The 26,594-nt window shown below is 40.3% G+C and overlaps 2 long non-coding RNA genes across 3 annotated transcripts in view; both read right to left on the bottom strand.

Moving 5' to 3' along the window:
- The window catches only part of LOC310766873, a 187,887-nt gene that overhangs the window by 65,778 nt on the left and 95,515 nt on the right, over positions 1-26,594 (bottom strand). The gene's annotated exons all lie outside the window — the stretch shown is intronic.
- The window catches only part of LOC310766874, an 82,766-nt gene continuing 70,589 nt past the window's right edge, over positions 14,418-26,594 (bottom strand). The window contains exons 1-3 of one of the 2 annotated variants that reach the window (XR_014550488.1): positions 18,932-19,025; positions 17,711-17,833; positions 14,418-14,465 (exon numbers count right to left, since the gene is read on the bottom strand). This is a non-coding gene — a long non-coding RNA (uncharacterized lncRNA). Of the gene's footprint in view, positions 14,466-17,710; positions 17,834-18,931; positions 19,026-26,594 lie in introns of those variants that run through there. The other variant, XR_014550487.1, reaches the window with a different exon arrangement.

Genomic DNA, 26,594 nt, shown 5'->3' with positions numbered 1-26,594 from the left:
AAGAGTCTGAAGAGTAAACGATGTATAAGAGGCAAATAAGCAGTATGTTTGTTGTTGCTTAGTCATTTAGTCGTGTCCGACTCTTCGTGACCCCATGGAGCAGAGCACGCCAGGCACTCCTGTTGTCTTTGTCCATGGAGTTTTCTTGGCAGGGATACTGGGGTGGCTTGCCGGTTCCTGCTCCAGGTGGATCACATTTGGTCAAAACTCTCCACTATGACCTGTCCATCTTGGGTGGCCCTGCATGGCATAGCTCATAGCTTCTCTGAGTTATTCAAGCACCTTTGCCACGGCAAGGCAGTGATCCATGAAGGGATAAGCAGTATATAAATTAATAAATAACAATTTAAAACATATGTAAGAGAATAAACTTGAAGATGAACTAGAGATTATTCAAAGTTCTGCCCAAAAGTGAACATAATACAGTGGTACCTCTGGATGCGAACGGGATCCGTTCCGGAGCCCCATTCGCATCCTGAAGCAAACACAACCCGGGTCTGTGCATGCGCGGGTTGCGATCCGCTGCTTCCGCGCATGAGCGTGACATCATTTTGAGCGTCTGCACATGCGCAAGTGGCGAAACCCAGAAGTAACGCATTCCGTTACTTCCGGGTCACCGTGGAGTGTAACCTGAAAACGCTCAACCTGAAGCATATTTAACCCGAGGTATGACTGTACATGTTTAGTTCACCCATCAATTACGTGACCTATTTTCAGGTGCAGTTCAGGGATTTTTGAAATATTTCAATGAACTTCACTAAACAGGACTAGTTCACTCCAAGCATTTTGTTGGGCTACTACTCCCATCAGATCCAGCCAGCATGGACTATATACAGAGATAATGGGAGTTGTAGTTCAATAACATCTGGAGGTCCATAGGTTCCCTAGTCCTGCTTTAAGAAAACACCCAGGCAATCCCAGGGAGCTCACTTGACAAAGCCAATATGACAGGTGGCTCTACTACCCATGTGATGGAGTTTCATCCCAGGAGAAAATATAGGGCAAACTGCCCCAGTGTATGGTCTGAAGGCACATGATAGCACCACTTTGCTGAAGCTAAGCAGCTCAGGGTCCTGTCAGTGCCTGGGAACTACCTGTATGCCACCTTCACAAATGTAAAAAAGAATGTAAAAAGATAATAAGAGACGGAGAGACCAGGCAAATGGCTCATCTAGTCTAACATCCTGCTCTCACAGTGGCCAACCAGACAAATGGTGGTCCCATGACAAAAGAATCACAGGATATAGATGTAAGAAAATGATTGAAAGGAACGTCAATAAAGCTACTCCCTTGTTTCACAAATCTTAAACATAGCAAAATAAATGTCTCAGAAAGCCCCACACTGAATATCATTGAGACTGTACAGTTTGGGGGAAATTACACCTGCAGCCAGCGCCGAATTAAACCCTGTGGAGGCCCCTAGGCAGTCAAAATCTCAGGGGAGGGGGCACTCTAGTGGGATAACAATCAAGAAAGAGTGATTGTAATTTTCTTTCAATATCCAATCAATATTATTTTGATCCATTGTCACGGGGCCCCTAAAAGGTGTGGGGCCCATAGACCAGTGCCTAGTCTGCCTATTTGGTAATCCAGCACTGCCTCCAGACCAACAACAATGGAAGGAGTTCAAATACTCGTGTTTATTATTATTTTGACCTTAAGCAACACACCCATAAGTCACGTCAATTAAAACTAGTATGGAGAACAATACTATGGAGGGAGACTGTTTCTGTCTCCTCTGCAGATCAGCCATGATATTGCTTTTCTTAGCACCTCCTGCTAGCATCACCTATGAAGGGAAGGATTTTCCCACTTTTATTAACGAATAAACCACACTTTTTAGCAGATGAAAATATCTAAATGGAATTGCACACCTGAAGAAAACTCCCATCGTTGGGCTGGTCAATTATATTCGATGATGTCTAAAGGGTGGAAATGCATAAAAGTGAGATGTAAGGGACAGCTATCTACTTGCTTTCTCTATCCCCAGGAGATGGATGTACTCCAATCACATTCCTTGATCATATCCCTTGTTTTCTTTAGAGAGTTTCTGCCCGCAATCCAGAAATGGGGAGTTGGGGGGAATATACCTCTGGATATCTAAAGGGGTGAGGAAGATTGTGTGGTTGGATAATTCAATTCAGACTCTACCTGTACATCCAAGAAAGCGAAAAGAGAATCTTTAGGACCGTCCAGTGATTGCCGCTTTGTAATTCACAAGGGAGCGAGCACCAAGGGCAAAAGAAAATGCAGCTTAACGGAATGGAAACATTTATACTCGCACACAGACATAGAATACCAGGAAGCCGGAATACAGATCCAGCTTTCATATAAATTCTCTCATCTCCAGTTTTTCACCTGTCTAAATATACCAGAGGGAGGTTGGGAGCACAAATATTTCTAATAACACCAGCTGTGTATAAAAATGCTTAGTTACAAATTAGTGCTTCACAGTCCTTCTGAACCACACCGCAACTGCTTGATATTTTTACCCATCCTCATGTTATATGAAAAAAATGTGCAATATATAGTCATTAAAATCTTCTGTTCTGCCTTAAGATCTGGAATACTATTTTTAATGCATAGCTGATGGCAATTCTATAAGGGCACAGCTGCTCAAAAAGATGGCTCAGCCTCCATATGCTGCCCCTGCAAATGCAATAGAGTAGTTCATAAATATGAAGAGCGAACATACCATTATTCATTGTCCCTGAAGAAAATGAAAGCCTGTGTTTTCCTTGCATTCATCCATTTTGCAGCATGGTTTAATTTAATTTTAATGCATGTGCTATTTCCCTTAGTAAAGGCTTCTATATGATAAAACAATCAAACACCAAATCAATATGCAATAAAATGCATAGAATTCATTGTATATTTGTTTACATCTCAATAAAAATCAAGATTTCATAAATACCTTTGAGAGCTGTAACCATCATAGTGCATCCCATGTTTATAATTTCATTAAAAAGTCTGTATATTAATTCTGTGTGAAATGGATGAAACAAAATACAGTCACTTCCTTAATTAGTCTACAGGACAGGAATAAAAGCAGGTAGGATAAAAATTAAAGTCTATCTCTTCCAAATATATCATGTGTACAACAGGACACCTCGAAGTCAAAAGGTCATTATTTTCCAGAAAATTACATATTCTATGCAAAATCTGATAGTCTTTATTGATGGACAGTGTCATAAAGCCATCACTGTGTTTATAGACATTTAATTGAAGACAGCATAAAACGATAAACTAAGAAACATGCATGGTTGACTCCTCCAATTCAAACCATAAATCATACTGATGTTCAGACAAGTCGCTCAGACACAAATTCTGATGATAGATGAACCATTTAACTTTGATTTTTGAAAGCAATGAGCTTGCTAGCAATACCTCACACTGACTAATACCACATATGGTCATATAAGAACTCATCAAAAATCCATTTTTCTCTTGTGTGGATGCTAAAATTATCTTCTAAATGATCATTATTAAAAGTATGCAGTGTGTAACATCTTTCTAATGTGCATAGCTGGATTCAAAGTCTGCTTGCTTCAGTAAGCAATGATTTTATCGTTATCTCTAATCTTTCAACGGAGGCTCTTAAAAATAAATAAAAAGATGAGGTAATCTGCAAAATTAATTTATAAAGAGCAATAGAGGAAGCTTAACTGATCAAATAAATGGAAAGGAACTTTGCTTCTTGGAGCTTCTTTATGCATGATGCTTTATTCAATTAATAAAACACTACACGACCAGTCCTGTTTTAATTGATCCTGTGTGAAGCTTTTCTTGTCATGTATTACCTTTGCAATCAATATCTAAAAGGAGACATATATACCACATTTACCAATGGTTTCCTCATAGTCAGTATTTTACACAAACTGTTATACATCTAAACATTGGGAAAGGGTCTGTTTGCAATTCATTAGTATTAGATATTCATTACTATTAATCACAGTGTTATCATATCCTCCTAATATTTTACCAGTAGCTTTGATATGTATGACTTGTCTAAAACCCATTCCACACTTTTGGGATAAAGCCCAGGTTTACCACTGTATACCGACACATATAAATAAGATGACACAAAGGGGGAATACACCGAATTATTTTTTACTGCTGTTACTTTGCAATGATAAAATTTCAAAATGCAACTTGCTAAAACAAAACCTTGTCTATGGCACCAAACGAAATGCTTCTACTTTCCAACACGCTAAACATTTTTATTAAATTATTTAAAATCCATTAAGTTTTTACCTCAAGTTTTGATTCACAACAAGGACCCCACCGTCTTGATCTCATAAAAAATCTCAAAGCAGAAATTAAAAGCATAGCCAATAAAATATTTACTAGGCTTTTGTTTTGCACAGCCTTCTTTGCAAACTAACACTACAGTCCTATACATGCTTATTCCCTGGGACTTATTTCCGAGAAAACCAGTATAGGATTGTCACATTAAGGGTCTAGTATCTTACAATCATTGTGCTCAGAGTAGATTTCAGCTGTCACTCACGGGAGAATCAAGCCTTACCCTACCTCACCTTAAGTGTGCTTAATAGACTGAAACAATATACCTTCTATATTATGTAATTAATTAGTTTGTATCAACAAAATCTGTGCATCGTTAATTTTCCTTGCTTGCTTGCTTTAAAAAGATGGTACGAAGTATATTTACACAACTATTCCATGCTAATGGATGCTTCCTTGAAGTTAAATAGAAGCTTCCACCTTTCTGAGCTACTGTTGAGTAACAAACTTTATTTTTACATGTGTATCAGATTCTCCCCACTTTTAGTCACAGTTTTGTTTTTTTAAAAAAAAAATAATATGAGGGTCGCCCCCCCCCCTCCTTGTATTCTGGAGTTTCCAGGTGATGGCTCTCTCCAGCTAGCCTGCAAAGGATTCAAAGCTTTAGCATTATAATTCAGGGGGAAGTAGCATTTCTTTCTCCCCTAGGGACTTGTTTAGCGGTGTAGCATAATGTCAGACTTTTGGTCTTGTTAGTAAGCAGAGTGCATACTTGCAGCAAGGCAGATAGTATTCAAGATTCATTAATATAACCTGATTTGCTGGGCTTACTAACAAAGCCCTCCTATTTCACCTCATTTTCTCATTTTTCTTCCCAAAAGATATACATATAACATTTTGAGCAGATCCCCCCCTCCTCCTGGAAAATCCCTAGATTTAAGATAATCAAATTTGAATAAATCTCAAACTTGGTGTGTGAGTATACCTTTAACAGTTGCTTTTCACTCCCAATTACACTGGAATAAATCTGAATTCATTTCGTTCAAGACCAAGTCATGCACATAACAAACTGTACCTGGCACCAGGATTTGGGCCTTAAGCAACAGAATTGCAGAACAGTTACCATTCTTCTTCTCTCTCATTTGTTTTTTTTTTTTTCCAGGATGTTTTGCAAACCGATAATACCACAATCATTCCAATGATGTTCTAACACATCTCCTTACCTCAGTTCTTACCAAATCAAGTTCTGGAATGACAAGCTCAGCATGGACCCCCTCAACTTCCTTTTTGGTATCATCCGGCTGTAATAAATGAAAGAGCAGTGATATTTAGATGGATGAGTTGTATGCCAGGAAGAGAAAACTACCAAACAAGGACCTAAAGCGATCCGCTGTCTTCACATGCTTGATTTCATTCCTTAATTAGAGCCATTAATCAATAGGTATGAGATATGAGGCTTTAGGAGGGCTTGGTGACACGACACCTTGCCACCTGTCAAAATTACAGCTTTCTGTTCATGCACCATCCCTCAAATAGTTATTTTCTGCAAGCCTGGCTGCATCTCACAATCCATTATTTACTGTATAGTTCTATCTCACTGCAATGTCAAAAGATAACCCTCTGATGATAAGGAATGGTTTACATAGAATGGTTAAAACTCACAAACATACTTCCACTGATCCTACAGTTGTTAAAGCCTTAAAATACTATACAATCATTTATTTGGGAATAGTAAGCCATGTTCCGGGTGAGGGGCAATACTTCACACACACACACACACACACACACACACACACAATAGCTATCAATTTATTTTAAATGCTTTATATGAGATGCAGCCTAAGAGTTCGTCAAAAGGATCATTTAAGCAAAATAACAAATAAAATAAAGTTGAAGCCATTGTCATCCCATATACAACTGTATCATAATATACATGCACATTTTATACCAGAAACAAATTAATTGTGTACGTGCATTAATGTGCTGGCATAAATATTAACCCCTCTAATAGCAAACGCAGTTGAGTGACAGCTGACAGAAATGGAGCCCAAATGGTTCACTGAGAAGCAAGAGGAAAGGAGGTATTTGTATGCCCTGGGGAACACAGAGTTGTGACAAAGTACAAAAATAATAAACTAAACACACAATCCCTTACCCAATTCTTCTTTATTGTTATTATTATTATTATTATTATTATTATTATTATTATTATTCACAATCAAACATTATCTTCACATGACATAATAAACAGATGCAATTAAAACAGAAAATAGAAAATAAAACATTTTCATACCATATTAAATCCATATTTTGGGATTCCTCAGATCCCTTGACTTCCTTCCATTCCCTCCCCCCAGTTCTTTTGTATTTTCTTATATTGTACATGTCTATAATTTTCTTATCTTTAAATATTTCCAATTTTAAACATTGTCCTTAATATTACCAGTGTTTTTTATAACCCTGATGTTGTATTTACTTTATTACAACGCTTTTGTAAATATGCAATAAACATTTTCCATTTTTTTATATATATTTGTTGTCTTGATTTCTTAGTCTTACAGTTAGTTTAGCCATTTCAGCATATTCCATTAATTTAAGTTGCCAATCTTCTTTAGCTGAGACTCCTTCTTCTTTCCAGTGTTGGGCTATCAATGTCTGTTCGGCTGTTGTTGCATACATAAACAAACTTTTCTATTCTTTCAGTATATCCGTTCCAGTTATACCTATTAAGAAAACTTGTGGTTCGAGGACCCGACCCCCGCAACGTGAAATGAATACACAAGGACATGTGATATAAGGTTAATGGGCAAGAATAGGCCACAACTTTATTGATTACAGCAGTGAAAAGGTATTGGCTTAGGCATTGGATGTCTAAATCAAGGGGGATTTATTCACCAGTAGGTGGAGCCTGTTGATGCTAATCCAACTATAGGCTCTCCCCTGATGTCACCGAGGGTCGTGCCATGGCCTCCCGCCAAGCAGGCATTGGACAGAATACACGACCGCCAGATTCCTTTAACGGAATACCCAAAAATTGAAGGCATAGGCGATGGCCACACCTAGCCCTTCGACACACCACAGCAGATTATTCCAATGCCTAACTGCCACCCGAGCCGAAAAAGGCTCGCCGCCAATACCCTCACGGCTGTAACCAATCCCAAATGCTATTGATGACACTATCTAACCAGATGTCGTTCCCCAGATCTGATAGATGCCCCCCCCCTCATTCCGGTATAAGGCCTGGTCGCCAATCCGGATACGGTCATGATAAATGACTCGGCCATTCATGAAGCGCACCCAACGGGCCACTGCCCAATTTACGAGTTTCCTGGTTTTTTCAATGGCCATACAGCTCTGCGCACCGCGCCAAAAAATTCTCTTCAGGAAGGAGGACCAGAACACCGTCGTTCTGGGACATAAGGCAGCAAACGCATCCAAGTCTCTTTTTATGTTCCATAACAAGTCCACACTCCTTTTGTTAGCAAGGTCATTCTCCCCTAATTGAATGACAAGGATATCAGGAGGGCCGAGCGTGGCTACTTTCTCCCACAGCAATGGCATAAGCTCTTCCCAACGCATGCCTCTTCTCGAAAACCAGGAAACTCGAACTCCAGGTGGTAAACCAAGATTAGGCGCGAGGCCGCAGCTGACCGCCCGAACGCGGGCCCAATGGACTATACTGTGGCCACAAATCCACACGCTTCTCCTGAGCACAGCTGAGGATGAAAGGACAGAGAAAAAACAGGTAAGTAGGGGTGATAAAGCAGGACGCATTCTAGCGAATATAACTTTTATAAGCGTTGGATTTCCACCGGCCCATTTCTTTAATCTTATCCGCAGGCAGACCCAAGTGGGCGGCTGTTGTTGCGGCGCCAATCCTGAATGAGTGCGCAGCATACTCCCGGGAAGATAAACCACAAGCCTCAATAGCTTTGCGGAGTACCCTGGTGAATTGGTGTCTCAACAAGGGTGACCCATCTTCGTGAACCAGAAGCGGACCAGGGCCGGGTGGTCTGAGGTAGAGGTACCGCCTAGTGTCCTTTACCGGGCATGGGCCCTGCTGCGCCGACGCTGTAAGCTTAACTAGAACCCCCCTACCGGCCTGATCAGTTTTGGACTGACGTATCCGGACCGTCAAAGTAGATTCAGACAACTGCACGTCCTCCCTAAGGAGGCCGCGCGTTGAACCTCCTGCGCTAACTTCAACCACAACTTCGCCAACTATCAGAGCGCCAAAAAAGGCGATAGCGTACGCCGCGGAAAAGAGGCGGGCCTCAAACTTGGTCCAGCAAATTGACCTGTACGAGACGACGGCGAAGAATGAGGCCGAGGAGAGGCTGGCGCCGCAGCAAAAGGCTGCTGTACACGCCCCCTCGGAGGCACCTGGTTGGGTGCCTGCCGAGGGGCGTGGGCGCCAGCCAGGTGAGAGGAGGAGGCAGGGGGCTAACGCCCCCTACTAGGGGCAGAGCTCGGGCTCCCGCCCACAACCACTCCCCTCTCTTCCAGGGAGGAGAGTCTTTCCGGGTTTTTTAACAAAGGTTATTTTTATCATTTTTTTCAATTCATTATAGATCATTTCCCAAAAACGTTTTATTACCTTACATTGCCACCACATATGATAAAATGTACCTTTTGCCTCTTTACACTTCCAACACTTACTTTCTTTTGTTTTGTACATTTTTGATACTTTAAAGGTAAAGGTAAAGGTACCCCTGCCCGTACGTGCCAGTTGTGACCGACTCTAGGGTTGCACGCTCATCTCGCTCAAGAGGCCGGGAGCCGGCACCGTCCGAAGACACTTCCGGGTCACATGGCCAGCGTGACGAAGCTGCTCTGGCGAGCCAGCACCAGTGCAGCACACGGAAACGCCGTTTACCTTCCCGCTAGAAAGCGGTACCTATTTATCTACCTGCACTTAAGGGTGCTTTCGAACTGCTAGGTGGGCAGGTACTTTGATACTTTAATCAGTGTTAAAAACCATCTGTACATCATTTTCATATAATTATCCTTAGGTGCTGTACATCCCTTACCCAATTCTCTCACACATTCAGCCCAATGAGGACTCAGGATGTTGAGTAGCCTTGGAATACTGGCTGTCAGTTAGAAATAAAAAGCAGAAGAAAGGAGGTCAGGATGGAACGGTCTTCCGGGGAAGGAACGGGTTGGCTGCTTGAAACCCAGAACAGGAAGATTCATATTAAGAGGTGAGATTACAATGCAATATTCTTTTGCTGGTTTCTCCCTTGATAAATTTAAATACTGTGCGTTTGAATCAAAACTCAATAGGTTCAACTTTCAATGTGCGAAAATTAGCTGGTTTTGAACTAGCTGGATTGTTGTACTGTTGTAAAGCTGTACTGTTCCTTTACAATAAAAATGTTTCTATAGAATGTTTTTAAATGGCTCACCTCTTTATATGTTTGCATGCAACTAGCAGAATTAGCAGTAGGGCTGAACACATCCACCCTTATTGAAGACGTTTAAATTCCTGTGAAGGAGGAGAACAGGAGGAGACGATGACTATATGGAAATCCGCAAACACTCCATACCAGACCCTCCAAGTGTTCCTGTTTCCCAGGGACATCCCTGATTTAGAGAAGCCACCCCAGTTTCTGATTTGATTCCTGAATGTCCCACTTTTCCTTAGGATGTCCCTATTTTCATTGGAGAAATGCTGGAGGGTATTAATTTATCCGACCCCTGAGCCATCTGAAAGCAATCCTGTATAGGGAAGTTTTTTTAATGTATAATATTTTATTATGTTTTTTATATGTGCTTGAAGCTGCCCAAAGTGACTGTGGCAACCCAGTAAGATGTGTGGGGTATAAATAGTAAAATCATCATTATAGAATGATCAGAGAAATGTTGGTGGGTATGCCGTCCATATGTAAAGGACATACCTGCATCAACATGGTGGCCTCACTGTTGGGATTCACAGAATGCTGTGTGAGATAGTAAGTCTGCAGGCTTGAGTTTGCTAGCTGATGCAATCAGCCTGCAATACTTTCTATGGAAGTGCTGGGTCAGAATGACTCAGCAGTAATGTGCTGTCAGTTGATTGGCTGTCATCGGTTTAAAAAGGAAAACTGTCCAGCAGTAAGGGGGCGGTGTAGAGGAGTGTGGTCACAGAGAAAGAGTTAGAGGTCTTAGTATTTCCCTTAAGGTGCAGCCAGGTACTCTGTTTGACTGTATGAACTGCTCGTGTATTATAGCCTGTAGATATTTGTATATATAAAAAGGTAAAGGGACCCCTGACCATTAGGTCCAGTCGTAGCCGACTCTGGGGTTGCGGCACTCATTTCGCTTTATTGGCCGAGGGAGCCGGCATACAGCTTCCGGGTCATGTGGCCAGCATGACTAAGCCGCTTCTGGCAAACCAGAGCAGCGCACGGAAATGCCGTTTACCTTCCCACTGGAGCAGTACCTATTTATCTACTTGCACTTTGACTTGCTTTCGAACTGCTAGGTTGGCAGGAGCAGGGACCAAGCAATGGGAGCTCACCCCATTGCGGAGATTCGAACCGCCGACCTTCTGATCGGCAAGCCACAGTGGTTTAAGCCACAGTGCCACAATAAATATACTGCACTGCATTGAAGAACCTGGAACTCTGAGCATTTCTGCTAAAGCGCTGTGGAGAATTCGTGACACTCACTTTGTTATTCACATCATTTCAATTTATATTCTACTCTGACTAGGGGCGGAAGGCACCTAGAAGCTATACATGGTGCCCTTCAGATGTTCTTGGTCTACAGTTCCCATCATACCTGCCATCTGACCATGCAGTTTGAAGTGGATAGGAGCTGGAGTCCATCTGGAGGGCACCAATTTGGGGAGGGCTAAAAAAAATGCAAAAAATAGGCTCTATTTTAAAAATAATGACCAAAAAATTAACCACCAGCTAATTTTTCTCATCACTTCTTACCTCAACTTGCTGCAAAACAATTATTATATCCTACCCTTTTATTCAGTAATTTATAAACACATACTCAGGTTGTCTTTGTTAGATCACACCCACACCCAACTCTCACTGCTGAAATTTTGAGTCCCCAAGGTCCCCACTGCTGGAGGGCTACAGGTTAGTCATCCCTGATTTACAGAATAGAAATACTACTCATACTGTCAACATAGTGGATTTTTCACCAGCCTCATCCCACTACTGTTTCAAATATGGTCAGGAAAGATGACCATTTATGTACTAGATACTAAGGAAACATAGTCAAAGTGTGGGGAGGGAATCAGTCTTCCAAACAGTTTATAGGATAGTTATACTGGAGACCTAGGCTGCAATCTTATACACTCTTACCTCGGAGCAAGTCCTTTAAACTCAATGGGGCTCACTTCTGAGTAGACATTTATAGGACTGTGTTGGTAAAGGTTAAAAGGCTAGTGCACCATTACTTAAGTTAACCTTCCTGTCCCCACTCTGTAACTAACGTAATTATACTCAGTTTAATCACAAACTTAATTATACCTTACTTAGCCTTTGAATGTCACTAACTCCCTAGAGCTTGATAGAGCAAAGAAATATATACCATATCCACATATGCACAAATGCATTTCTGGCTGTTATACAAGTCAGAATTGTGTGTGTGTGTACTTTATATTTAGCTAAGTAAAAAAAATAAAATGATTGCCCATTTAAAGTTAGGAAGAATGCTTAATATGGGAGCTATTCTCAAGGTATGCAAACTTGCTACCTGTTTCCATCTTGAGAGTAAACAGTCTCCCTACCCTCAAACAGTCACAACAGAGTGGTGCAGGCTTTCAACAAAAATAAGCAGTGAATCCAATGCAATTTTCACAACTTGTACAATATATAAAATTAGAATCTTTTGTACTGTAAATAAAAAGATGACGCTGGAAAGATAAGGGAGAATTAAAAAGGTATTTTTACACCGTTACAGGTGACAACATGTAATTGACTTGTTGCTCTGTTTTGTTCAACTGTTATGGCTGTCATCAGTGACTTACAAAATTAATTAGCTTCTATTTGTGCCTCTTCTGAATGCTGTGGGAAACGAATAAGTGTAAACACATCCACACTTGACAGTACGTGTCTAATATGAACATTGCCAAGGCTCTGGACATGTAGTAGATGTGCTCCCAACATGACAGAGGTATGAATAGCCTACGAAACAGTATCTGCTATCTTTAGCCCTCTCTTTTTTTTGTACATTTTGAATTATGTCTCTCCCAAGTACATATGAACTTAAGAACAATGGTTGGGATTCAAATAAATTGTATTGAAAGCAGATCCATTGAAATTAATTAGTTAAAGCTATGGTTTTCCCAGTAGTGATGTATGGAAGTGAGAGCTGGACCATAAAGAAGGCTGATCGCCAAAGAATTGATGCTTTTGAATTATGGTGCTGGAGGAGACTCTTGAGAGTCCCATGGACTGCAAGAAGATCAAACCGATCCATTCTTAAGGAAATCAGCCCTGAGTGCTCACTGGAAGGACAGATCCTGAAGCTGAGGCTGCAATACTTTGGCCACCTCATGAGAAGAGAAGACTCCCTGGAAAAGACCCTGATGTTGGGAAAGATGGAGGGCACAAGGAGAAGGGGATAACAGAGGACAAGATGTTTGGACAGTGTTCTCGAAGCTACCAGCATGAGTTTGACCAAGCTGCAGGAGGCAGTGGAAGACAGGAGTGCCTGGTGTGCTCTGGTCCATGGGGTCACAAAGAGTCGGACACGACTAAACGACTAAACAACAAAAGGGCACATATACATTTCCTTTTGTCCCGTGATTTCAAATCATGGGTTTGAGAGGGGGTAATTTTGGGTCTGTCCACTTTCCCAGGGAAAACCCACTGTTCCTGGCTGAATCAGAACAAATGCCAGCTGGGTTTTCTGCAGATTGACATTTGGTTTGATTCAGCAGTAAACAGTGGGTTTTCCCAGGGAAAGTGGCAGGACAAAATAAAAAACTTCTCAGGCTTGTGACTTGAAATCACAGAGGAAAATGGAAGAGTGGGTGGACCCAAAGTTGGGTCCATTAGTTACAATGAGTCTACTTGAGTAAACTTAGTTAATAAAACCCAATGTGAACAATTGCATATGTATTTATATTTATTTGAATAATCATTTGAAAGTTACTGCTATTATTGCAACACAAATAATACAGAAGATTAACACAGTGTCAGAAGTAAGTCCCATTGGGCCTACTCTCCCTTGTAATTGTATTTAACATTGCAGCCCAAGTGGCAAATTCTTTTATCAGCATGTCCAAATTGAGGGGCTAAAGCAGGCATCCCCAACCTCCGGCCCTCCAGATGTTTTGGACTACAATTCCCATCATCTCTGACCACTGGTCCTGTTAGCTAGGGATCATGGGAGTTGTAGGCCAAAACATCTGGAGGGCCGCAGGTTGGGAATGCCTGAGCTAAAACAACTAATGCACACAAGAACTTCCATCCTTATATAGGGACTTCCCCAAATTTCACTTTGGCCAAAAGCTATTCTAGAGTCTCTCTCCCCCCCCCCCCCCGCAAAAAAAAAAAAATAACCTTAAGGAGCAGCTTGGAAGCTTGGGCTGGGGAATCAAAGGGTAGTAGATGATGGAACTTGTAAAATGCACTGCATTTGCAAAAGTCTCTTGAGGGACCCATACATTTCAAATGTCTCACCGTATTCCCCCCCCCCTTTGTACTGTCTTCAGCTCTACTAACATAGTGATCCAAAGCCCTGTTCTACTAGGCAGGAGGGGGGAGTTTGGATGAGGTGGAGATAGCCTTCTGTCCAGCTGTGCTGGGCTCCACCAGCGTTTTGCCGCACTGGGGTTGTAGATGTGGCAGTAGTTCCATAGGTCTCTTTACAGCCTGGCCAGGGTTTAGATTGCTCCCTGAATCTTTTACTAGATTATCTAGCACTGCACAATATTGTAAGTGTAGTATAAGATTGCTACTTTTTCTCATTTTACTCTCAGTAGTTTCCAATGCCACAGCACAAAATTTAGAAAGATTTCTGCTATAACCCAAGCCCAGATTCCTGGCTCTGAGAGTCAGAGGGTTTGAGTGGTTATATTTAGGGCTGCCATATTTTGAAGGTCAAAAAAGAGGCAATATCTACACTATGAGAAATTGTTACAACCTCAGCACAACCAGTAGGAAAGCCTGTCTCTCATACCATTCATTGCACTAGCACATGCCCAAATGCAGCAGAGATGTTCGGGTTTGCTTCGGCACTTCCAGATCTGTCCAGATTCTGCAGTCAGCCTGTAAGGAATACATCAGGATCAGATTGTTATGTACCTGTAACAACTTCGAGCATCACATTTTCACTGGTATACATTATTCATGTTTATAGTCAGGCTTAAAACTCTCTCACATTCCCGCATTAAACTCTGAGAGGCTTATGCCACTCAAATATTTGTTTTTATTTTCATTAAATATTCAGGGAGGTGAAGCACTGCTTCTTTGGCATAATACAAAGTTTGACTATAATATATCATCTAGAAAATGTTTGTGCTCCACATTCCATTTGGCGTTTTATGGGCTTTGGACACAACCAAGGCCAGTCATGGTGCCATTCAATCCTAATCCTTCCTGTTGAGGCCAGATGTTTCCAGAAGGGAGTCATCCTGCACAGGAAATCATATGTAGACACTGACTCCTTCAGTGAGTGGAGGGAACTCTTTCACCAGCTGCAGAAGCCTCAATGTACCAATCAGAAAAAGATCCCATGCAGCTGAATCTTTCTATGAAGAATAAATCTGTAGAATATCAAGAGAGGGTCAATATGACTAAAGCTAAAATCTTCAAAATCCCTTATTCCCAAATTGTTGTACTGACACTGACTCATCGTGGCCGTTTTTTGGGTAGTAATGGGGGAGAAATTAGTTTAGCTTGCATTTTAATGTGAACCTACCTAACTGCACTTCACAAATACACAAACCAAACTACAGCTGTCCTACAAAATTCAAACTTCTCTGAATTTTGCAATGTAAAAGTGTGTACAAATGAGTGCATATTGGAGTGCATTATACTATGCAAAAATGCAGTAAATATATTGTGTAAAAAGTGTACAAAAATTCGTGTATATTAGGAGTACTGCACATGGATTTTTTATTTCTTTTTTAATACACACTGACCAGGAAATGGAGTAAACTGAGTTTAAGTTGGGGGGGGGGAGAGAAACCAAATTTGACAAATCTACCCATCCCTGTTATTGGATGCATATAAACTTATCCAATTATTTGAATATATATTTTGATAACACACTTTCTTCTCCTCCTCTTTACCTTTCACATCTGGATCATTATCAAGAAGCTTTATTTCCCTTTCTCTAGCCTCCTCTACTATGTAGCAGTTTGTTTTATGTCTTTCTCTACTGCATACAAATTCTGTGCTCCCTCGAGCTATTCAGAGAAGTAAGGATTGTACTATATTTAAGACAAATAGGGAGGGGGGCACATAGCATGATTTTCTCACATTTAAACATAAATAAAAGCAAGAGGGTTTTTTTAAGGCTAAATGTACAGTATCATTTCTGAAATATCGTGGATGTTGCTTTTGATTTTTCTATGCTACAGTCTTTTGTCACTTCCACTTTGTGACTGAGCTGCATTAAAGCTTCAGGGCACTTCTTTTCAAGTTCTGTGAAATCAGATTTAAGAGTCACAAAGGCATCGTGCCAGTGGGATTCTTCTGCAGTAGGCACTTTTTGATTGTCCACCGAAGACTGCCCAGCCTGCTGAACAATCAACAGAAGGTCTTCCAGCTGAGTATTTAAATCAACACAAAAGTCATATGTGAGAAAAAGCAGTGATCTAATACAGTAGAAAGACGTTAACCTTTCTATCAGTCTGCAGACCTCATCACATTTCAATAGATATTTACTTCTGCTACTCTACTAGACTTCCAATCATTTGTACGCTAAAACATTTCTTCATTCCAATTGGGACTAAAAGAAGCTTCCTTAATTGAAAATAATCGGGTGACAGTAGCCATTTAAAAAAAACAAAAACCTAAGCAGTTTTTTACAGCATGGTTTTATGAAATCTTCCAGTGCAGTTCTACACATATCCACTCAGAAACAAACTAGGGGGCTTACACCCAAGTATGTATAAGATTGTATTCTACACACACTAATCTAGGACTAAGCACACTGAACTTAACAGGACTGAGGGTGGTAGGCAACTAAGTTTTACTCAAAGTAGACCTACAAAAATTAATGAACCTTTTTAGCATAAATTTATAATAGCCAATCAAGAATAATGCATCTGATGGACTGCTTTCTGGTCCACAAAAGCTTATGCCATAACTAATCAATGAAAAATACATTGCCTTATCAGTCATGGGTACTTTTTAAATTGCTTGAAATATTTTTAATTCAGTAATTTAACTTCTTAATTGATTTACCCACACTAGGAAAAATTACAATCTTGCATTCTGGCAATATTTCATTTTAAGTTAAATAAATTATTTTTCAAGAAAATTTTAGCCTTATTTCATGTGTCTTCTGCACTTGAAAGAATGTTTTTTAAAAGGTACACAAAACTTCAGAATTTCCTTTCTTTAAATTTGGGAATGGTTGAATGAGTTTGAATATTTTATTCAATATATTTTTCAAAACCCCTTTCTATTCAGCCACAAAGATACTATTCAATGTCTGCAAAGGTCATTTACTATCAGGTTTATTGTATACACTAATTTTATATTGCATAATAAATCTTCAGCTGCCCTGATATGTGACAATGCTGAAGGTTCAATCAGAGGTTGGCTGTATCAATGTTTAATGTCTCTCTCAATAATAATAAAAAATAGCACACATTTTTGATGAAAATAAATGTTCTTACTTTGTGCAATCTGCTTTCAAATGATTTTTATTGCAGATTCTTAAGTATAGTCCCTAAGTTACTAGTTATCCCTTGCCCGTTCCTGTCACATTTTTATTCTGGCTGGTTGGCCTAATCTAAAAGCTGTCATAGCATAGTCTAATAGTGTAAATCTATACACGTCTACTCAAAAGTAAGTCCCATTGATTGCAATGGATTATCCAGGTAAGCATGTACAGGACTACAACCTATTCTATCAATCTGGAAGTGCTCAGTCCAAATCTCACTGGTGTCATTAACTCACTGGGTAGCCTTAGGCAAGTATTCATATTCCTGAGTAAATCTACTAGCAGACAGATGACTCTGCCCACTACTTGTCTCAAATAATGGGATATGTAGGTGTTTAGCAAGACAGACAGATGATCCAAACACCTACCTGACATAGTACATTGAGGGTAATTAGAGTAATCAACTCAAACTTTAGCTGATTAATCAGTGGTTGTGTCTCTTCAAAAGTATTTTTTATATCACACGATGAACAGCATTACCAAAGGGATCCAGTTATGTAGTTCTCCTTTTGTTGGCCATGCAGATCTTGGAGGCCACAGGATCTAGCCCACAGCCAAAGATTCATGGGACAAGAACCCTATGGCTCTTAGTCTTCAGCTTTCACCAAACACTCACATCTCAGGTGCACATATTACCAAAGGACAACAGCCTTCAGAAATAGTTCCAGATTATTTGACTTAGATCTCCCTTGGTCAGCTCCATCCACCTGTCTTGGGAAAAGCCCAGAGCTTCTTTAACCTGAGAGAGACAAGAATATGCAGCCTTTGAAAACAATCCCATCAGCCCTCCCTTGCATAGCTCCACCCCAATTAGAAAATGGGAACCAATTTTAATTGTTTAAGCTGCAGTTTGAAGGCACATTTGTTCATTTTTATAATCCATCGCTCTGGAGGTGCCTTAAGAAGGTTCAGATGAATAAACGTTGGTGACATGCATTTTAAAATATAACAACAACAACAATTTATTATTTATACCCCGCCCATCTGGCTGGGTTTCCCCAGCCACTCTGGGTGGCGCCCAACAGAATAGTAAAAGCACAATAAAACCTCAAACATTAAACAGGGCCACCTTCAGATGTCTTCTGAAAGTCAGATAGTTGTTTATTTCCTTGACATCTGATGGGATGGTATTCCACAGGGCGGGCACCACTATTGAGAAGGCCTTCTGCCTGGTTCCCTGTAACCTCACTTCTCACAGTGAGGGAACCGCCAGAAGGCCCTCAGAGCTGGACCTCAATGAATAAATGACTGATCAGAAAACAGTTGATTAAATCACTGCAATTATATAATTAATAACCCTCCCAATGCTTAGTGCATAGGTTAACTGATGGACAGATTGACTAACCTGCTCATCAGCAGACACCTCCAACCAGTAATACCAAGTGATAAATTTTGAGACAATATTGCAAGGAAGGTGCTGCCTCTGGTAAGGAGGCACTGTAACAAAAATCAGATGTCCTAGTCCAGTAAGATCCACCATCTAGGGTGAAACATAAATTGCTTCAGGTGTTCCCATAATGGTTTGGGATCTGTCATGAGAAAAGTAGGCAATCCAGACACTCTTTTACAAGCCAGATAAGAAACAAGGCTCACCTATGATCGGAAGCATGGTATCTAGAGTGAAAAAGATACAATGACGGATTTTGTGCAAGGAAAATATGAACTGAGGGGGGAAAGAAAGATATATCAATGCATTTTGAAAATGCTTGTATACTGGCAAAATACTCTGAGAAGCATCGCTTAGGACAATGGTCCTTTAAAATACTTTAATGAAACAGCAGTAGTAATACGTAGTAAGTCATTATTTTTACAAATGGTTAAATCTTGCATAATTTACCTAAAATTCCACTGTTGATTCATACCACAGTTTTCAGTTTAAGGCCATTTGATTCAATAGTACATATATTATTTTCAGAGGCTGAGAGCTTAAAGGGGATATAATAACATTAGAGACTATCATTTCACATTTCTTGCAACATATATAAGTTTATTTTGCTATTGTCCAGGAAATACTTGACAAATATTTAATAAGATAGTCCTTCATAGCCCTATATTTTTAAATTTGCCTGTAACATCAATGTTGAGATATTGTCTAATAAAGCCACATCTTTATATTTATCCAAATCACATTATATACAGCAGAATCTGAAAATATGTTGTAATGTATTCTAAATCCAGAAAATTTATGCTATTGATGGCTTAGATGAGGAAACACAAGCACCATTTTCTTTTATTTTTTGGTAGAAGTTAGAAAGAACTAACTCTTCCTTAAACCTTATTGCTTTTAGTCAAAGGTTTTAACAAGTAAAGTTGTGCTTTAATTAGCACTGTACACTCTATTATGAATCCTATGGAATGACTGGTTTAAATTGCCTTTTTTACTATGTCATATTTTCAACAAAATAATATGCAACCAAGTATTCCAAGAGCGCTAGTGAGACTGAAAGTGACAGGATTCCTGCATTGCCAGCGGTTGGACTAGATGACCCTCAGGGTTATAGAACTCTACAATTCTATGAAATAAGAGCAAGAAAAAGAACACACAGTGTAAAGCATTCACATGCTATTTTAGATACTGACCAAATAATCCAATACAAACCATTTGAAGCCAAGAACTTCAGAAACAAACTTTCCTAGACCTCTGCTACTGTATAAACTTTACAAACACAAATTGTATCTGTGCATTGCTTCCAAGAAAATAATTCATTATTTTTCCACGGCTTACTTAAAAACAAAACAAAAAAACTTAACATTTTGATTTTGCTGACTGTCTCTTTTTAGTAATGACTAGCCTAGAGGACAACTGCCTCTGCTGAGAGACGTCACAATTCCTTCATCATTCTCTAGCGTATATGACCATTTATTTCAGAGCATAATTTATGGGTACATAAAGAAACTGCATGATGGTCACAACTCTCAGGTTCACATTTGCTACCCAAAGTTTCCCTCAGTTTGTTGGCTTGGATTTCATTATGTACCCATGAATGGAAGGACACCTTCTGTACACAGATCAGGGGCAGACTTTGGTCTTTCAGATTTCAGTGGTGCACTGTGTGAGGCCAAAATTTGGCACCACCCACCCACTGCCTCTCGCCTTCCATTTTGTTCAATTCAGTACATTGTTATTGTGAGGCGGAACCAGTCTTGCTGCCCTAAATTCACTTCTGCTTGGATAGGACTGAAATTCAGGAGAGGAGCCCCATACACTACCAATCATGTTCCTTCAAGGGGTCCCCATCCCTCTGGAGCAGATTTTCAGATGACACAAGGGGCTGCAGAAGGGAAAGGAAGTTGGTGGAAAGGGAGAGGTTCCAGGACTGAGTTCTGATGAGTTTCGGCTGGAAAAAAAAGCCCTGGGCACAACACCTAAACACCATGGAAGGAAACAGGAAGCATGCTTATTCAGAAGTAGGGCCCACTGCGTTCCACTGGGTTCACTCCAGTGAATAGCACTGCTGTCTTAAATTACTGACATTACCCTAGATAGAGCCCCCTTAATCATCCCTGCCCCCATCCCAGCCCTAATTCATAGAACTGCCTTTATGTTGATTCAGACTGGGTCCTTTTCGGAAGATACTTCTGTTGGTGGGCTTTCCGCACAAGATTATTCAGAAATGCACATAGACATATTTTTGTTTAAATGGAGAGCAATAAACTTTGAGGGAGAAAAAAAAGTGTCAGGATGAAAGAAAGAAAAAACTGAAGAACAGTCCCCTCCTCCACATTATGGGTAAGAAAGCAAACAACTTTACAATGTTATTGCGATGCAATCACTTCAAATAAAAGAACACAGGCGATACCTAGATGTGCTAATCTGAAAATTGGTGCCAATAGAGGCCTCCCTCCTGGGGGTAAAATGGGTGAGGGGGTGTTTAGTTAGTTAGTTTAGTTTATTAAATATGTTTATTGTTTCACCCAACCCAAAGGATTCCCAAAGCAATTTAGAAGAAAAGTAAAATGCAAAGTTACACAATGAGATATCAATAAAGCAATACAAATATACGAAAAGTGTTCATCCAAATTCACCTGAAACACAAAATACTGTATCTATCCCCACCCATTATTTTCCCCAGGACCAAGATGAGGAAAGAAAATGTGATGCCTCAGTTTCCTCACATACTGTGCTCCTGATGACAAAATGATTTGCCACAAATTTTCTTTCATTTTACTGACATGATTGTCAGTGACAACATTAGCACCATGTCTACTTGGGCCCCTAAAATTCTTAAGAAGGCAAATTCCACAACCTGGGAATGTGGCAAATACATGAAGATGCAGGCTTCTGTACAGGTATTCCTAACCTGATGGGGAACTTTGCGAATGGGATGCTATCTTGTGCTTGGCCCATTTCTTGATCCAACAGTTGAGGTTGTTTTCAACAATATCATCCAGCAGCAGCAGCAGCAATTTGTTGTTGTAATGGGTCAAATCCCTGCCCTGTTTGTCTAAGGACTTTAGAACTAAGATACAAAGCAGGAAAGTCAGTGATATCTCACCTCTTAATCTTATATTTCCTGGCTTGAAATGCAAATGCAATAATCATACATACACACACATTCAGAAGTAATGAAAATTCAATAAAATGCTTGCATACAGCTGTTCCAAACTAATTCTATAGGTGCATTTGCTCTTTGGCATGGGTAGGCTAACTAAGGCCTGGGGGCCGGATCCGGCCCAATCGCCTTCTAAATCTGGTCCGCGGACGGTCCGGAAATCAGTGTGTTTTTACATGAGTAGAATGTGTCCTTTTATTTAAAACGCATTTCTGGGTTATTTGTGGGGCATAGGAATTTGTTCATTCCCCCCCCCCCCAAATATAGTCTGGCCCCCTACAAGGTCTGAGGGACAGTGATCCGGCCCCCTGCTGAAAAAGTTTGCTGAGTTCTTTAGCGTTCTTTGGAGTTCTGCTGATTTTGCACTGCTCTCATTTCCTTTTTTTTTTTTTTTTTTTTTTTGCCTGTAGTCTTTCATGATCACTTTTCTCTCAAGTTGCTTCAAGACCACTTTCAGCCAACGTTGTATTGATCTTTGGGGCAAAAAAGAACATCCAAGAAACCCTCATGCAGTCTCACAGCTGGCCTTTTACCCAGAAAAGGAAAAGAACCAATTATGATTGTCCATGAGAGGAACACAGTCTCCATTTTACTTTACTCAGAAAACTACTCGAAAGATGATGGGTCACTATGACATATGAGGAAAGCAACCTGGGACAAATGCAGATGACCTAGCACCTCTACAAAAGTGATGAATAATGGCAAGAATGGCAAAATACAGGCTGGGGATAGTCAACAATGTACTTGGCAGATGTTACTGCCACTCCCATCTATCGCAGCCAGCATGGTCAATGGTCAAGGATTACAAAAGCTGTAGTCCAACAACATCTGGAGAGAACCACAATGGCAACCCCTACTTTATACCTACATCTGATGGCCAGTGGTTAGAGGTGGTGACAGGTGTAGAATCATAGAACGATAGAGTTGAAAGGGACCCCAAGGGTCATGTAGTCCAACCCACTGCAAAATTTAGGAATCACAACTAGAGCATGCATGACAGATAGCCTTCCAACCGCTCTTGGGAATCTGTTCCACTGTTGAATTCCGCAACATTTAAATTTTTATTTATTTGTTTGTTTACTGTATTTCTTTACTGCCATTTCATAAATTAGCAGGGCAGTGCCAAAAATATAAAATATAATTTAAAAATTAATAATAATTTAAAATTACAGATAACCTCAAAGTGACTGGCTAATCAAAAGAGCAAACTGGCAGCACAAAACATATTTGTTTGTTTGTTTATATTTATATTTTTGAGTGCCACAGGTTAGCCACCGCTACTTTTATGACAAGACTCTGAATACCAATTGGTTGTGGAGAATAGCAGGCAAAGGCTGCCGCCCTCATGGCCTGCATAGATCCAGAACAAAGTTTTAAAATGGTTTCCCACTTGTTATTCTCATCTATTAATATTTAATCCATTGTAATAGTGTTAAATAGAGTGTTAAATTACTTTTGCTGTTTGCATTTCTGTGTTGGGTACTGCACTCCTCAATTTCCTCCAATTGACATTTGCTGGCAGTCTTCTAAATTATATTTTAGAATAATATTTCAGCTGGGAAAAGGCAGATCCTGGCACATGTTTGGGCATATCCTATTCCTCGGCCTAACACTGTAGCATTAAGGGAATTGTTTTTATTTTCTCCCTTTTCAATGTTAGATTTTTCCAGCAGTTGGGTTTCCTTGACCTCAAATGTAGTTTTAACTGACTGCCGTGGCAACGTGCCAAAGGCGCATAGGCTGCAATGCACATGCTCAACTATACCCTTACACATGATTGGCCACTTTTCATTTTGTACATATAGGCAGCCCTATGCGGGCAGCATTGCTTCTACCACCTAAGATTTAGTTCATCAGAACACGCACACAACCATGGATGACAGCCAACAACTACAGTTCAAGTATCTATTCCTAGATAGAGTTCAAGACTTTAACTTTAATTTTAATATTTTTACTGATGGCTGTCGTACAAAGGCCATCAGCCTTTGGGGGTCACTGGGCATATCCGGAAGGCTGAAAAACTGCTGTGGGCACCAGTCACAAAATGGCTGCCATGGCAAAACGATTGCCGCATGTAAAACAGCAGAAAAAGAGACAGGAGCACAAAATGGTGTGGAGATGCATGCCCCAACAACTAGGAAACAGACTAACCTTCCAAGGTATCACCTAACTTAGGAGGAAGTCGCCTTTGAACCTTACTTTTAGAAGACATCAGAAGGCAGCCCTGTTTAGGGAAGCTTTTAATGTTTAACAGACTATTGTATTTTGATATTTTGTTGGAAGCCGCCCAGAGTGGATGCGGAAGCCTGGCCAGATGGGCGGGGTATAAATTTATTATTATTATTATTATTATTATTATTATTATTATTATTCCCAGGGGGTGTGATGTGCCATTAGTTCTGCTCCTGAGAAGGAATGGTTGTATTCTCCTGTATAGTTACATAATATAAAACCATCTGGATATCCAGCCACTACAGTATTGTGAAAACACACCTGAGAACAGAATGACAGAATGACAAGGTAAACGACTGCAGATGAACCAGCTTGAGATGTTCGCTCCCTACAACAAAGATAGACAGATAGAAAGACAGACAAAGTTAGTCTGTGTATGCCAAATTTTGCTGTATACTCTGGCTTCTCTTCCAGGCTTCATAAAGATGACCACAAGAAATACTGTAATCATATCCCCAGAGTGTGATATGCCTTTAATGTATTATAGTTAAGGTTATGTAGTGCCCCAGTTTAGAATATCCCAGATTTTACTACATCATTTATCAGAGAAATGGACATATCAGAAGTAGGTCTAGGACAAGTGGAATTTGAATAGACTAAGAATCCAACTACAAAGAAACATCTACTGAACCTTGGAACTTGCTGAAACAATGTTTATGGAAGCAACACCAAAGGGATTTTTGCACCACCCTGACAAGCACCTGGCACATGACCTTGTGAACACTTTTGATACGAGGGTCATGTCGCCTTTCAGGGAGGTGCTGAAAAGGCGGATGAAGCAGCGACCATGGACAGGTTCTTCAGCAAGAAGCAAAGAGTGGAAGAGGAACCTTATTCGAGTTGTCCCCCAGAGTCTTAGAAAATGTACTGTACACTTTGTTGATTTTTAAATGTTTTTCTGTCATGTTTAGAAACTTAATTTATTGTTCCTTCAATTTTTGAAATGCTCTTTACAGTATGTGTGACTTTAAAGAGCAGTTAATAAACTCTTTTTGTACCAAATTTGGCTTTGTTTGGACTTTTTTTGACCATAGGAACACATTAATTGAATTTCAATGCATTCCTATGAGATTTCGTGCTTCGCAAGACGAAAAATTCGCTAGACGAAAAAACTCGCAGAACGAATTAATTTCGTCTTGCGAGGCACCACTGTAAGTACCTTCTGTTGAACTAACTACACAGCTGGTAAATACTGTTATGCACTTCCCACTTTCTGATGCTGCACAACTTTCTTTGTATGGGAGAGAACTGAAACCCAATGGTTTTTTTGTAATATTTGATTATTTGCAAATATGAAAGCACTATATAGGGGAAGAAAAAGCACTCGTACTAGCAGACAGCACAACTTGCTAACCCTGAAGAAGTTCCCCAGAGAGGAAAATTGCACTTCAGTTTTCACTAAGTTCTTTGCTCTCTTCCAACCCCCCACCCAGTCATTCTCTCTAAATTCAAACTGTCTCCAAAGTGCTACTCTGCTGCCCGCTGCTAGCTGGAGGTTGTGACCTTTCAAAATGCTGCTGGGTATTGCAATACAAAAGATGGAAAGACATTCCCATTGCTTAGGAAATCATCTCCTGTCATTTGAACCCTTTGATGAAATTTCAGCTGATCATTCTGGGCTATGAGCAAACCACCAACCTTTCAAAGAATAAGCAACCAGGATCCATAATCATGCCAAACCTTCTGGCAGCTACTCTCTGGGAATGCCAACGTTCACAACCAATACTTCTTTGGCATGAGCCAAGTTATAGGCTTGCTATATTGCTACCGTGGTACCTCTGGTTATGTACTTAATTCGTTCCGGAGGTCCGTTCTTAACCTGAGGTACCACTTTAGCTAATGGGGCCTCTTGCTGCCGCCGTGCCACTGCCACCGCCACACAATTTCTGTACTCATCCTGAGGTAAAGTTCTTATCCCGAGGTACTACTTCCGGGTTAGCAGAGTCTGTAACCCGAAGTGTTTGTAACCTGAAGCGTTTGTAACCCAAGGTACCACTGTATCTCCTCATGCTTGAAGTATGTGGATTCATACTTCTGTATGAGAAGCACCTTCCATGATTTGTTGTTGTTTAGTCTTTTAGTCGTGTCTGACTCTTTGTGACCCCATGGACCAGAGCACACCAGGCACTTCTGTCTTCCACTGCCTCCCGCAGTTTGGTCAAACTCATGCTGGTAGCTTCAAGAACACTATCCAACCATCTCGTCCTCTGTCGTCCCCTTCTCCTTGTGCCCTCCATCTTTCCCTTCCATGATAACTACTGCTAAATGCACTTGTCTAGAGTTATTCGTAGGCTAAGAAATCTTCAGCATTGAAATCTAGCTGGTTCTAAACATATTTTCAACAGTACTGGTATGATACTGAATGTAAGAATCTTAAGCCCTGGTGCAGCAACACCTGTGCAGTAGCCATGATAAGAAGGCATGCAGATTAGTGTTTGATGCAGTGAAAACTAAGATGCCAGTGTAATAGAAACATTTCAAGCTTTAATGTTCCATTCTGTTATTGCATAAAGCAATCAGGCATCATTAAATTGCAAGGCCTTAAACAGAAGACAGACAGCCAAGTCAAGAAGTGTGAAGAAAGCACATAGATTAATGTGTTCACCTGGAAATCAAGCTTCGTCCATTTGGTGGAGAGGTAATGGCTCGGTTCACAGCAAACTTTGGAGAATTATTTTTTTTAATGTACATATATTTAACAATGCAGAATGCAGG

Source organism: Podarcis filfolensis (genome assembly GCF_964270895.1).
Source record: "Podarcis filfolensis genome assembly, chromosome: 7".
Lineage (NCBI taxonomy): Eukaryota > Metazoa > Chordata > Lepidosauria > Squamata > Lacertidae > Podarcis > Podarcis filfolensis.
The sequence above is the reverse complement of the archived record's forward strand: the minus strand, read 5'-3'. Positions and strand labels throughout refer to the sequence as shown.